The 15,445-nt window shown below is 39.3% G+C and overlaps 1 protein-coding gene across 2 annotated transcripts in view; it reads left to right on the top strand.

The window, feature by feature from the left end:
- Positions 1 to 15,445, top strand: part of LOC120425344 (titin) — a 344,797-nt gene that overhangs the window by 236,299 nt on the left and 93,053 nt on the right. The gene's annotated exons all lie outside the window — the stretch shown is intronic.

The following is a 15,445-nucleotide window of genomic DNA, read 5'->3' as shown; positions in this document are numbered from 1 at the left end:
GGATTCAACGGTCTCATGCGGTGTCAACAGGTATAGAGCGACAAACTCTGTGTCTGATGAGTCTGCAACTTCAACTATCGGACTAACATTCCTACCTTTGTTGAACTGCATCTCCTTGGGGGGGCGCCGGTATTGACTTAAAGCAGAGATCTTCAGGGGTTATACAGTGAGGATGATTAGCTCCCACTATTCATCTGTTGGTTCATTGTGTAACTTCAGCTGATCCGTCAATAACGGAGTAGCAGCTCATTGGCAGTCAACCATGCTCATGCTCATGCTCATGCTCATGCAACGATAAACTACTGAAACCTACTGAAACATATTTGAAATTCTGTATCCTGAGAAAAAAAATCCGATCAATTCAATGGTATCTTCGCCAAAGTTGTAGGTTAAACAAAAAAAAAGCACGCGGGAAAAAAATCCCAATTTCTCTTTTTATCACAAAGAGTTAGATAAAAAAAAAACTCAATAATTTTTAATATTTTTAATTAGTTTGTTTAATTAATTGATATGTACAAAGGCCTTTTTCCGTCATAGTTCAGGTTGATGCAAAATTGATAACGAAGATTTTGACTTAATATATAATGCTCAACTATTTACAATTTTCAAAACTTCAAAAAATAATTTCAAGATGCAAAACAAAAATATCGATTTTACCTAAAAAAATTTCTGTTTGACTTCAGAATCATTTTGAGATAAAAAAATGTTCGAAAAATGTTCATCTATTTACAATTTTAAAATACTTTACCACATCCGCAAAAAATATTTTAGATAACCAAAGAAAAAAATACGCTGTTTCCTTTTTTTATTAGATGGACTGCCGGCTAAGATATTTTCAACTCACGATATCTCGGAAACTATTGGTTCAATTTGCAATGATTAAAATTAAACTTTAATGAAATTTCCTATTCTTTTCAAAAACGTAATTTATAAATTTCAGAATCAAGAGTAACCATTGAAAGGACTCAACACATTTTAAATTGTCATTTGTCATTTAAAATTAAGAAAATCACAACATTTTAATAAAAGTTTCATTTTGTAACATTGAAAATCACACCAATAGTATCCAAGGCCACAAGTTGAAAAATGATTTTTTTAAACCACATTCAACTATTCAGATTTTCTTTTCCATATAGGTATATTCATATTCAGTTAAAATGTTATTGCGCGTATTCCCGAAAAAGACACGTGGCAAACCAGCCTCGGAACGACGCGCCGCATTTTCGGCAAATGCGCTCTGTCAAATCCCATACTGCACTTTTTGATTTTTGTTGATCTTCTTCTTCGAATCGTTTGTCACTGTTGTCAGGTATGTTATTTTAATTCACCAAAAGTGCAGAAAATCACTGGCAACAATGTCTACGGCACATTCTGAAATGCCGCGCGGCGTGTATTTTTGAGAGAAACGGATAATAAGGCTTTTTTTTCATAAAATTATTTTTATTAGGTCCTTTTCGGTGCTGGGACCTGGTTAGGACCGAGTCGGCTTTTGTAATTACATTTGACTTAATAATTACAGAGGATCTTATGTGTAAATGTTAGTGGGAGGGGAGCCGATTACCCGCGGCCTACTCGGGGTTAGTAGGGAAGGGATTGATGTTAAAGACAAGGCGTGGGAAGGGAAGGGGGATTGTGTAGGGGTCTTGGTTGGCTCTGCTTACCTTTGCTTTTGTCCTCAGCCGCAACTCGGTGTCCAGCTGCTGGGGCGTTCTTGCTTTGCTTCCGGTGCAAACCAGAAACGACGGCTTTGTGTGAAGGCGAGTTATACTAACTGAAGGAAAACTAACTGGAGGAAAACTAACTGAAGAAAAACTAAATAGTTATTTTGGATTCTAAGAGGAACTGATAACAATAAGGCTTTCTAGTCAGAAATTTACCAACACATTCAAAGTATGTTTACATTACAGATGGAAGTTTGTTTGCATCAGGTTTCCTATCTCTTTCTAGCAAAAGTTTTTCGTCACAAGTTATGCTGAAAAAAAAAGAAAACCCGTCATGCTCTAAATTTTCAGAATTTTGATTTTTAAATTTAGTTTATTTAAAAGACCTTTCTAACGAGTTCAAAACATTGAAGATCTGACAACGCTATCAAAAGTTATAAGCACATTTATACACTTTTTTGAGGCCGGATCTCATAAATTATGATTAAAACTTCGTCCGGTTCTGTCATGCGACCCATCAGTTGGATGGGTTATCATAATACCTTTCCAACGCGTCTAAAAGTTTGCAGATCTGACGATCTGAATAATTGTTTATTTTGAAAGTTTAGTTTGACAATATTTTAGAATTTTTAAAATCAAATTCCAAAAAATACCTTTTATAGTCCCCAAAATAATTTAAAAAATATCGAATATTAAAGAATACGTAGTCAGCGTATTTAAACTTTTGTGCTACAAAAACCAAATAAAAAATCGGGACTTTTTCCGGGAGCCTATTTTTTATGAAAAGTCCTAATAATAACCTAAAACTTAGCCGAACACCAAATCGATCAAAAATTGCTTCTCAAAATACAGATTTTCGAATATTCTTTCCATGCAATATAACTAATTATTAGAGTGTAACAAAAATGACTTTTTGGCGGGCATTTAAGGGTTTGTTCCGGTGGGCATACTAAGCCCAAATCCAAAATCCAAATCCTAGGGCATCGCGAGGCGCGACGCATATCTTTTTTGCCGGGACCGATTTTTCGAAAAAATGCCAAACTTTGAAGGCCTGTACCGAGCTCCAGGGTGCTCCAAATGTCAATGTTATATATACCAAAAGATGCGCAAGGATCTGGCCTACACGCCAGTGATGTTTTTGGTAAACGCATGGGTGGCCAAAATACCTCAAAAAGTGACATTTTTGAAAAAATCTTTTTTTACGGGTTAAATCCCATTTAAAATTGAAGGGTGGAGCGCCAGCTCCTGTTACGTCCAATCAAGCTCATATTTTGGATTTGGGCTTAGTATGCCCACCGGAACAAACCCTTGAATGCCCGCCAAAAAGTCATTTTTGTTACATCCTACTAATTATGCAAATTGCGTGTATGGAATGGAATCACAAAATTAAAAAAAAAAAAAAACTATAAAAGCTCACGAAATTCTAGGGAATTACTCTTTTATTAAAGGATGTTGAGGCAATTAATAAGAAAAAAAATAACAACAACTATCTCAGTATTTTTTTCGATTGTAATTAAAGGTTCTCCTAATGGTAAAGCCGTCAATTCGCACCCAACTATCAAGGCATACGTTGTAGCCCAATTTTAAGCTTCTTCTTCTTGGGCGGTTAAATTGTTGCTTGGGATCAAAAGCCAATTGTTGCACGTCTAGTACGAGCAAACGATTTCTATTTTGTTCATCGATTTGAATTCAAATGTTACTTAAATTGCAAAATTCTTAATTGATAGAATGTCTTAAAACGCTCTTTACCCCATTTTTCTTCTGCAACCCATCAGACCAAGAAAGCCCCCTTCCAGTGCCTTTCCCACCCTTTTTGGTTGCGCCCAGCACCAGCTCTGTAGATCGACCAAATTGTAACGTTTTAATCCAACTGTTGATAACTGGATATCAGTTTGGCGTTACAGGCAGGTTGTGCTTTTGTTGCTCCACACATTTAGTTGCTGATTTATTTTAAGTTATGTTGTTTTTTTTTTTCGTAAACTCACGCTATCGGATGAAAGTTAGTTTTGGCTGGTTTTGGCTTCCCTCACGTGCACAGTTATCTTTTGGCTGGTTCGGAATTGTAAATAACGCTTCCATAAATTTTTGCCCCGCAATAATTAAGCGTGTAACAAGTGTGTGCGATGGATGACGCGCGTGTGTGTGAGAGTGAATGTTTCTGGGGTTTGTTTTGAGTGCGCGCGCGCGCTTAAGTTTTATAACTCTGACACATAAATGGTGATCATCGTCGTTTCTGGAGGAGGAAAGAAAATCGTAAAAAAAACGACAAGCTGGTAAGTACGCGAGATTTTAAGCCACGCGCGACCGTCACCGAGCCGTGACAGAACAACTGTGTCAATTGCATGTTTATGCTGAATTAAATAAAATAGTGACTCTTTTTTCACTCTGTGCTTCTTCGGAAATAGGATGAGCGAAAGTTTGGTGTATCACAATGAGGTACTTGTTCAAAAACCCCAAAAATTAGTGACTTAAGTATTTAGATCTCTTTAACCAAATTGAAAATCTTTATTTAACTTTAATTTTCAAAGCGAGAATTATATTACAGATCTGGCAACCCTGTAGTATGTCGCTATTTGAAAATTTAAAAATTTTCCCAGAAATCAATTTTTAATATCAGGTAACTCTGTCATGAATCTTCAATACATTTTTAAAAATTAGGTGAAACATAGAAATCTAAAAAATTATACCATATAAATTTAATGAAATCACATATGTCTAGGTTGGATAAGCGAACATTTCTCAACATACAAATTCATTTCAAATTACATTTTAATCAACAAAATGGAGCAATCGCTCAATTGAACAAATGCACACCTCAATCAATCAAACGCAAAAGCTGAACAAACATTCCCACTAAAATTACTACTAAGTATGTGATCCGGGACAATTTTCAGGTATCAAACCTGCACGAGATTTTACCAATGAATCCATCTTTATTGGTGATACAACCAGGTCGTAGGTAAAAGTGACTTCTTTGCTTTCGTGAAATCTGGAGCTTTACTTCCATTATTTAACAAGTTCCATTATTTAACAGCAGAGTTAGCTACTAAAGTGCTAGTTTTCGTGGACTTTTCAGAAGAAGCTGTCCTGAAAGTGCTGAAATGGGTTTTCACTCATGTCAATTGCAAAAATGTGTTGATTTTCAACACTGTTAGTCCGGCGTTGCGATTGAACAGTTTAAAGTCCTACATCGGTCTAGATAATCAAAAACCTCATCCAGCTAAACTCTTCGAATGGTTCAAAGCTGAGTTGAGAAAAGGCAACATAACCTTCCTTCCAGTTATGCGGTCCTGAGACTAGAAATCTACTCCTTACAAAAAGAAGCTGACGTTCAACTTGAAAGAGTTGAGCCAGCTGGAGTTGACCGAAATTTTCATTTAGTTTTCATTACTGCTCCTGTGGAGACTCGCGTTCTTGTTCCCAGAGGCAGACCATTGAATGCGCTTGAGATTATGCTGATGCCATTCGAGTGGCAAGTTTGGACACTACTTCTGCTTATACTGGTAACGACGGAAGCTGTCAAGCATTTCCGGCCCTACTTGTTCAGAAACGATCCCATTTTGCTCGTCATTTTTGGATTTGGAAGGTACCATTTCCATCAAGCTGGACGCTGGGAGAAGATCATCCTGCAGTCGTTGATCGTTTTGATGTTTTTCATGACGAGTGCCTTCGAAACGAAGATCGTTTCCCTCATGACTGATAAACCATCAGGTAAAACCGCTCAAAAATTGCAAGACTTTGACACGTACGGCTTAAAGTTCCGTTTCAATCTCACCGCAAATCCGTCCGCCGTGAACCACCCGATAATTGGAAGGTACGTAGACACGGCGAACCTTTGAACGTCTGGCAAAGATTAAGCTCCTGAAGCGTTAAACTCAGGTTGACAATGCAACTTTTCAGAAACTGCTTGGTTAAGGGGTTACATACATGTAAATCGGCAAAAAAAAGTCAAAGGTTGGTATGAGTACACACTTAGTCTTATTTAAAATCTGTTTTAAGGGCAGTGAAATATATATTTTCATCTATTAACAAAACAAATTTGAAAACATTTGGTTGTATCATTGCCGAGATATAGCTATTTGAAGTTAGCAGTTTCAAAAAACGGGTGCCACGATATCTTAACACTGCCTAGACCAAATCGGCTCAAAATTTTGGTGAAGACTCGTTAAACCAGTCTTATGTACATGACGAAGGCCGATTTTCAAAAAGTTTATTTAAAAAAAATGTAATTTTTTAAAAGGAAAATTTAAAAATCGGTCTTCGCCATGCACACGGGTTATGCCTTGAGAGTTTTCACCCCAAATGTCAACCTCTTTTTACACCTTAGCTTCCATCCACCCCGGAATTCGAACTGACGACCATTGGATTGTGAGTCCAACTGCCAACCAGCGCGGCCGACTGGGTGAGAGGCAACCACGCTTACCCCTACGCCACGGGTCCCGGATAATTTATAGAAATTTGCTTCAAAGATATTGAAGTTTTAAATAAGGGTTGCTAACTTGGCAAATATGCGTTCGGTTTTCAATGTAAATAAATCGTAAAATTTTCCGATTTCTCAAATAAAAATATATATTGTCATAGAGAAAGTACTCATAATGTTTCATCATATTAAAAAATTCAAAGGAATTTTTTGTCCGTAGTCTCAGAGAATTGCTTTTTTCAGTTGAATAAAACACGATTTGTTTTTTTTTTTTTTATACATTTGTAACTTAAATTATAGTAATTGGTTCACTTCAAAACAGCATTGTTAATTTTGTCAAATTCGCAAAAAAAAAACTGATCACGAACTACACCCACTATTTGACCTGCTCTCACTCACTCACTCACGCAAGGCCACCAAAACAAATACATCAACAAAAAAGATTCGATTGTGTGCGTGAGCGCGACGTTTTGGTCTTCTTTGCTCTCGAGAGGAGAGCAGCAAACGGGAGAGCAGCGAAGGAAACGAGAGAGTTTTTCTTCATGATATATTCCTTCGTGTTTCTCAAATTCATGAACACAATTCACGATTTCGAGAACTGACTTTCTTCCGTGAATGCCTTTTTGTATGGACAACTGTCAAAATTGAACGAAAACTTGTATGGGCGAACTAATTATGCAAAATGACTTCTTCAAAAGGTAATTCATTGGAAGCATTTCAATCACTTTAAAAATATATTCAATCAACACAGTAAAGCCATACAAAACGCAAAAAGCAATCGAACCAGCAAACAGTCACCTTCACACCATGGAATTGACAAGAGTGGGTATTGCACTGTTGCTTAAAGTATCAACTGTAATCGCAGAGCATCAAAACATTCTGGAATATTCGCTGCGGACCATCGAGTATCTGATCGACGAACATGTGGGACGTTTTGAGTGTGTCTTGCTCGACATTTCTCCGCAAAATGCCTACGACAACATCCTGAACGATTTGTTGCGATCTCCCAGGTTAGAGTACGTGGTAAAGTATGCGATCCAAGGAGCGTTTAGGAGCCCGCTGTTACCGAAGTATCCGCAGTTGCTCGTGATTCACCCTGGTAGCGAAGCTGATTTTGTCCCGTTCGTTAAGTCCGGAACACTTAACAAATTTGTTGAACTGTTCAGCCCTTTCACTCCGGTGCTGGTTTTCATGGACCTTTCCCTGGCCTTTGTAGAGTATATTTTACGATTGGTTTTAATTAATGCTAAATTTAATCATGTTTTATTTTTCGATACAACAAGCTCGACAGTAGGGTTAAGTAGTTTGAAGATTTTTGTTGAAGCTAGAGACGATCTGCCGCATCCAAAGTACCTTTTCAAATGGTTCAAAGGACAACTCCTAGGCAGCAACATCACCTACACCCAGGAACCAGGTGGAAACCTGCTGTCTCCTTCGTTCAAGTGGATTACGGCTACCGCTGAATATTTGAAGGGAGAAGCCCTCGAGTACCACAACACGAAAGAAGGACCCGTGGAAGCCGATGTGCAACTGGAACAGAACGTGAGCTATGGAGTTCAACCTTACTTCCGGACATTTATCGTTACCGCCCCTCTCATGACTCGTATTCTGGTTCCCAGGGGTAGAGCATTGAGTGAGGTAGAACTCATGCTGCTACCGTTTGAGTGGCATGTGTGGGCTTTGCTAGTGATTGTTTTAGTTTCGACGGAGGTCTTCAAGCATTTCAATCCGGATTTGCTCAGAAATGATCCAGTTTTACTCGTTGTCTGTGGGTTTGAGCGGCATAATTTACACCACGCTGGTCGCTGGGAAAAGATCATTCTCCAATCTCTGATTATTTTGATGTTCTTCATGACAAACGCCTTTGAGACCAAGATCGTTTCGTTGATGATTGACAGACCATCGGCTCAACCGGTACGAAGCTTGGCGGACTTTGACAAGTATGGTATAAAGTTTCGATACAATCTTACCGCGAATGCTGCAAGTGTTAATCACTCAACAATTGGAAAGTACTTAATTCACGGAGATCCTGTCCACATTTGGGATAATGAAACCGGAATTGCGCTTTATGTGACACAATCGGTCATAGAACTCATTCCAAGATTTTCCTACGACTTTGGACGTGGACGAACATGATTCGTCGTTTTAGATGATGATGGTTTCTTCGATGGCATTCTGATTCATCGAACAGCATACCGTAGTCAATACTTGAAGGCAATAGAATTCACGCACGTGGCCCTCGACGAAGGTAGAATTTTGAATTACTGGTTGCGGCAGGCTAGGGAAAATCTATGGCTGGAGATTTGGGGAGCACGACCCAGAGGAAAGGCTGTAGATGAAGAGTATCTCTCCTTTGGAGATATGATGCTGGCGTGGATAGTGTTGGGGATCGGTTACGTTGTATGTTTGGTTGGATTTGTTGGAGAGCTAGTTAGGAAGCGGTTTGTTTAAGTTGTTTTCAATGTGTGTGGTTTAAACCTAGATTAAACTAATACGAAAATCCTTCACACCATCGTTGACGCCGACCCAACCGAACATCCCTGCAAACCCAACTAGTTGATCTTGAGCAGTGCAGCGTTTTTCGTGATACAAACATTTGGCAGAATCAATTTCTCAAATGTCGGATCGCCCGCCAGACAGCGCTCGTTGCACGCCACATTAGCGTTACCCTTGGTTTACGGCCCCAAACGCGCCTTAGATCTCTTGGCCATGTTCGAGTTCGGTTTGTGTCTTCGTTCTGCCAAGTTAATGTCAGCTTACTAAATTTCTATAATTGCACAATTTCTTTGTCTGCGCAAAATTCTGCCACAACAACAATGTTTTCAAAAAATATTTACTTCCATTGAAAGTTACATCACACACCTGGTGCATTAAAAGTTCTCTTCGTCCACCATAATTCACCAGGAAAAGCGTTCCCTCCGCAAATGGATGGTGTACAGCAAAGAAAACAAAAAAAGTAACATTTCCCCCCACAAATAATATTAATAACCGTGACTCATGCGGACGCGCGCGCAAAATTAAGCCAACCTTCGCCATTATAAAACCACCTCCGCCGAGTGAGAACATTTCGCATGGCCTCGATCTTCTTGCTTGTTTTCCCCCTGCGGGTGGGCAGCAATTTTCCATCCATTTTCACCTTTGCAAGACACACACACACGAACACGGGGGGATGTTTTTTGATCCAACGAATGTTAATTAAATCATCTGCTCCCACACGGTGCTCTAGGCGATGACGGTCGGTTTCGGAGAGATATTTTTCCGCCAAACAGGTGAAAAACAGCAACGGTTTGGACGTTGCTGTTCTACCTTGGAGTATGAAGGTGAACCGAAAAAATGTGATGGTCTTGGATGTATCAAAATGGCGGTTGCAAACGTTTTAGCACTGAATGATTAATAAAACTATTTGTTCTGAATTTACTGCTCTATTATTAAGACTAACGAACTGCAGGTATTCGTTCCTGTCAAACAGTTTCAGTTGTGAAACGTTGTAAAGTAAAAAGACTTTTTTTTTTTTAAATCCGATAGAAAAAGAACAAGAAAGACGATGGACCCGTGACAGAAATCAATATAGTTGCAAACAAGTGGAATTAGTGTCTTTTCATAACAGCTGTATATATAAAAAAAAAATACTGACTGCGAAATGTAGTGCGATGAGTTACAATCGTATTCCTCCTTCAGAGTAACCAACCAACTTTGCTCTAGTTCAAAGTCGAACGACAATATTGGAACAAATCTGCAGTAAGACATTTATTCGAATCAAGTATGCTTTTTCAATTATAAAATCGTTTTTACCAACATATCTTTTTGATAATAATATTTAATCGTTCGAGCCATAATTTTATCTTTATCTTGAAAAATTCTGCTAAGAACCCAGCAAAGCTCGAGCAGTATCCGATTCCCAATATGATCCAAGCCAGCATCATGTCGTCGAAAACAAGAAACTTTCCATTCTCAACAGCCCCTAGCGGCTTCGTTCCCACTATGTGTCGTGCATAATAATCAGCGTACTGCCGGAACCAAAAGTCCAAAACTCCTGCCTCGCGCAGGGCAACATGAGTAAACCTAAAAATATTCAAATACTGACAGCGATACGCAGTTCGATGCACCTGAATTGCTTCAAAATAAACTTCATCCAGAACAACGAACCAAGTTTGGCCCTGAACAAAATCGTGCGAAAGTCTTGGGACCGCGTCTGCCAGCTCTTGGTGAACATACATAGCAACGCCTGGTTCGTTGTCATAGATGTTAACATTTTCGCCGTGCACTACATAATTTCCAATCACCCTGTGGTGCACACTTTGTGGATGATCAGAGGTATTGAAGCGAAACTTCAATCCGTACTTGTCAAAGTCCTCTAATTTTGTAGCGGTTTGAACCGATGGTTTGTTCACCATCAACGAAATGATCTTGGTCTCGAAAGCGTTTGTCATGAAGAACATCAGAATGATCAATGAATGCAGAACGATCTTCTCCCAGCGTCCAGCTTCATGCAGATTGTATCGTTCAAATCCACACACCACCAGAAGAATTGGATCGTTCTTAAACAATTCCGGCCAAACATGCCTGACGGCTTCAGCCAAACTGAGCACAAGCAGAAGCAGCGTCCACACTTGCCAACTGAAAGGCATCACCATCAGCTCCACTGCGTTCATCGGTCTTCCTCTGGGGACCAGAATACGACATATTTCGGGAGCGGTTACAAAAAAAGTCATAAACTCGCTGAAAGAACCATACGAAACGTTCCTCGCTAGCTGTACGTCAGCATCGTCAGGACCACCTTCCTGCTTGTGAAACTTGTGAACATTTCCATTCAGATATTCAGCAGTTGTCTTGATCCACTTGAAACTGGGATTCATCGAGTTTCCGTTATGTTCTGGAACGTAGGATATGTTGGCTCCCCGAAGTCTTGATTCAAAAAATAAAAACAGATACTTCGGATGTGGCAAATACTTCAACTCTTTTACGTAATAATTAAGGCTGCTCAACTGTACCATTGGACTCATTGTATCGAAGATGACAACGTTATTGTAATTAAGCGTATAAAGTAACTTCCTTATCATCAACTCGACACATTTCTCGGAAAAGTTAACAAACACTAGAACTTTGGATGCGGGATTAAACCTTGTGAGAAAATAGTAAACATCTGTAATCGCCGTTTTCGAACTAAGGTTGGCCTCGAGTCCAGGATATATGACAAGTAAAGAGGGATCCTTCGGTAGTCGCTTGCTCCAAATAGGTGCACGGATCACGTACTTGGGCACGTACCGTAGTTGTGACGATCGCAGTAAATCGCTCATCACGGTGTCAGTAGGATGTTGCTGGGAAATGTCATAAAATACGCTCTCAAATGTTTCACAATGATCTGCTATTAGGTATTCGATAATTTGAAGAGGATAGTCCAAAACATGAGAATTTTCGGTTGAAACGATCGATAAGCGAAACAAAACGAGAACCCTCGCGAACAACTTTATGATTCCGACGCAATCACTTGGGAAATGAAATAGCTCAGTCATGAAATTGCTTCCTTTAAATTAACGCAATACACCAAATGCATTTTTTTCCTTTCTATAGAATTAAGTTTTGACTTTGATGGTAGCATCAATGTCGCAGTAGTAATAAAATTCAGCATGCTAGATTGTATTATCCAAATGAATATGCAATAGAGTGCCCAGTAAAAATGACCTCCTGCTCCACAAGCGAAAAACGGGTTTTTGGGTTATTTTAAGCATTTGTGCAAATTTTGAGCGAAATTGGTTGAGATTAACCCATTGATACCCGAGCCTGAAGCTGGTGAAGAAAATGTTTTTCATACAAAAATTACATTTTTAAATCGCTAATAACTTTTCAGGATCGAGTTTTACAACTTTGGTATGTTCTACAAAGTTGTAGAGCATGAATCTCATCTTTGGGAATATTTGGATAGAAGTAGCGCTCCGTGCAGACAAAACAGTAAGAAAGCTTCATGCAGGTTGTGTCGTTCAAATCCACACACCGCCAGAAGAATCGGATCGTTCTTAAACAATTCCGGCCAAACATGCCTGACAGCTTCAGCCAAACTGAGCACAAACAGAAGCAGCGTCCACACGTGCCAACTGAAAGGTATCACCATCAGCTCCACCGCGTTCAACTGTCTTCCTCTGGGAACCAAAATACGACATATTTCGGGAGCGGTAACAAAAAAGGTCATAAACTCGCTAAAAGAACCATACGAAACGTTCCTCACTAGCTGTACGTCAGCATCTTCAGGACCACCTTCCTGCTTGTGAAACTCGTGAACATTTCCATTCAGATATTCAGCAGTTGTCTTGATCCACTTGAAACTGGGATCCATTGAGTTCTCGATATGTTCTGGAACGTAGGATACGTTGGCTCCCTGGAGTCTTGATTCAAAAAATAAAAACAGATACTTTGGATGTGGCAAATACTCAAACTCTTCCAGATAATAATTAAGGCTGCTCAACCGTACCAATGGACTCATTGTATCGAAGATGATAACGTTATTGTAATTAAGCGTATAAAGTAACTTCCTTATCATCAACTCGACACATTTCTCGGAAAAGTTAACAAACACTAGAACTTTGGATGCGGGATTAAACCTTGTGAGAAAATAGTAAACATCTGTAATCGCCGTTTTCGAACTAAGGTTGGCCTCGAGTCCAGGATATATGACAAGTAAAGAGGGATCCTTCGGTAGTCGCTTGCTCCAAATAGGTGCACGGATCACGTACTTGGGCACGTACCGTAGTTGTGACGATCGCAGTAAATCGCTCATCAAGGTGTCAGTAGCATGTTGCTGGGAAATGTCAAAAAATACGCTCTCAAAGGTTCCATAATGATCTTCTGTTAGGTATTCGATAATTTGAAGGGGATAGTCCAAAACATGAGAATTTTCGGTTGAAACGATCGATAAGCAAAACAAAACGAGAACCCTCGCGAACATGATTCCGACGCAATCACTTGGGAAATGAAATAGCGCAGTCATAAAATTGCTTCCTTTAATTTAACGCAATACGCCAAATGCATTTTTTTCCTTTCTATAGAATTAAGTTTCAATGTCGCAGTAGTAATAAAATTCAGCATGCTTCGATAAAGAAAATGCGAAAGATACTTAGATTGTATTATCCAAATGAATATGCAATAGGGTGCCCAGAAAAAATGACCTCCTGCTCCACAAGCGAAAAACGGGTTTTTGGGTTATTTTAAGCATTTGTGCAAATTTTGAGCGAAATTGGTTGAGATTAACCCATTGATACCCGAGCCTGAAGCTGGTGAAGAAAATGTTTTTCATACAAAAATTACATTTTTAAATCGCTAATAACTTTTCAGGATCGAGTTTTACAACTTTGGTATGTTCTACAAAGTTGTAGAGCATGAATCTCATCTTTGGGAATATTTGGATAGAAGTAGCGCTCCGTGCAGACAAAACAGTAAGAAAATTGTGTTTTCCATACATTTTTTCACCCCCGAGTATCAATGGGTAAATGTTGACCGATTTTGCTCATATTTGGCACAAAGTCCTAAAATAGCTCAAATAACAATAATCAGCTAGTGGAGCGAGGTTTAAAAAAAACCCTTATTCTGGGCACCCTAATATACAAACATCGAATTTTTTTTTGATACACGTTTTTTGTAATTTTAAATTGTTTCTACGAACTATTTTTTTGTATTTGGATATTTTATCCTGTAACCCACAATTTTATTCTTATCACGAACAATTCTCCTAAAAATCCAACAAAACTCAAGCAATACCCTATCCCTAAAATGATCCACGCCAGCAACATGTCGTCAAACCCAAGAAAATTTGCATCCCCGGTTTCCCCTAATGGCCTGACCCCCAAAATGCGCCGAGAATATGAAACAGCGTACTGTCGAAACCAAAAGTCCAAAAGTCCTGCCTCGTACAGGGCAACATGTGTAAATCGAAAAACATTCAAATACTTACTGCGCAAAGCCGTCCGATGAACCAGAATCGCTTCAAGATAAACTTCATTCTGCAAAACAATGAACCAAGACCGTCCGCGGTTAAAATCGTATGAAAGTCTGGGGACCAAATCTGCCATATCTTGGTAGACATACTTGGCAACGCCAGGTTCGGTGTCGTAGATGTCTACTTCTTCACCATGCTCTACATACTTTCCAATCACTGAGTGGTTTTTACTATGTGGAAACTCAGAGAGATTGTATCGAAACTTCAGTCCGTACTTGTCAAAGTCCTCCAATTTTTGGGCTGTCTGAGCCGATGGCTTGTCAACCATCAACGAAATGATCTTGGTCTCTAAAGCACTGCTCATGAAAAACATAAGAATGATTAAGGATTGCAGAATTATTTTCTCCCAGCGTCCAGCTTCATGCAGATTGTGTCGTTCAAATCCACAAACCACCAGCAAAATTGGATCGTTTCTTATCAGTCCAGGCCAGAAATGCTTGACAACTTCAGCCAAACTGAGCAGCATCAGTAGTAGCGTCCAAACTTGCCAGCTAAACGGCATCACCATCAGCTCCATCACATGCATAGATTCACCTCTGGGAACCAGAATACGACCAATTTGGGGAGCGGTAACGAAAAAGGTCATAAACGCGCTGAAAGAACCATACGAAACGTTCGTCATTAGCTGTATGTCAGCATCGTCTGGACCATTTTCCTGTTTGTGAAACTCGTGGACTTCTCCGTTTAGATATTCAGCAGTTGCCACAATCCACTTGAAACTGGGATTCGTCGTATCTCCATTACGCTCTGGAACGTATGATATGTTACCTCCTCGAAGTCTCGATTCAAAAAACATGAAGAGATACTTTGGATGTGGCAAAAACTTAAACTCTTCTATATAATAATTAAGGCTGCTCAAACGTACATCCGGACTCATTGTATCGAAGATGATAACATTATTGTACTTGAGTATATGAAGAATTTTGATCATCTTCACCTCGACGTATTTCACGGTGAAGTTTAAAAACAAAAGAACTTTCGTGGCGGGATCAAAGTGTTCTAAAAAGCAATAAACTCCTGTAATCATCTTCCCGGGTATTATGTCGGCTTCGTCACCAACATGTATGACCAGCAGCGAGGGATTATTTGGTAGTTGCTCACTTACAAAAGGTGTTCGGATCATATATTTGGCCACGTATTGTAGTTGTGATGATCTCATTAAATCGCTCAGCACGTTATCACTTTGTTGCTGAGATACGTCATAAAATATGCTTTTAAAGGTTCCATAATGATCTTCATTTAGATATTCAATAATTTTAAGAGGATAGTCCAAAACATGAGAATTTTCGTTTGAAACGATCGATATGCAAAGCAGGACGAGAACGCTCACAAATAACTTCATTATTCCGACACGATCACTTGGGAAATGAAACAACT

This window comes from Culex pipiens, chromosome 3, assembly GCF_016801865.2.
Source record: "Culex pipiens pallens isolate TS chromosome 3, TS_CPP_V2, whole genome shotgun sequence".
In the NCBI taxonomy this organism is placed as follows: Eukaryota; Metazoa; Arthropoda; class Insecta; order Diptera; family Culicidae; genus Culex; species Culex pipiens.
The sequence above is the reverse complement of the archived record's forward strand: the minus strand, read 5'-3'. Positions and strand labels throughout refer to the sequence as shown.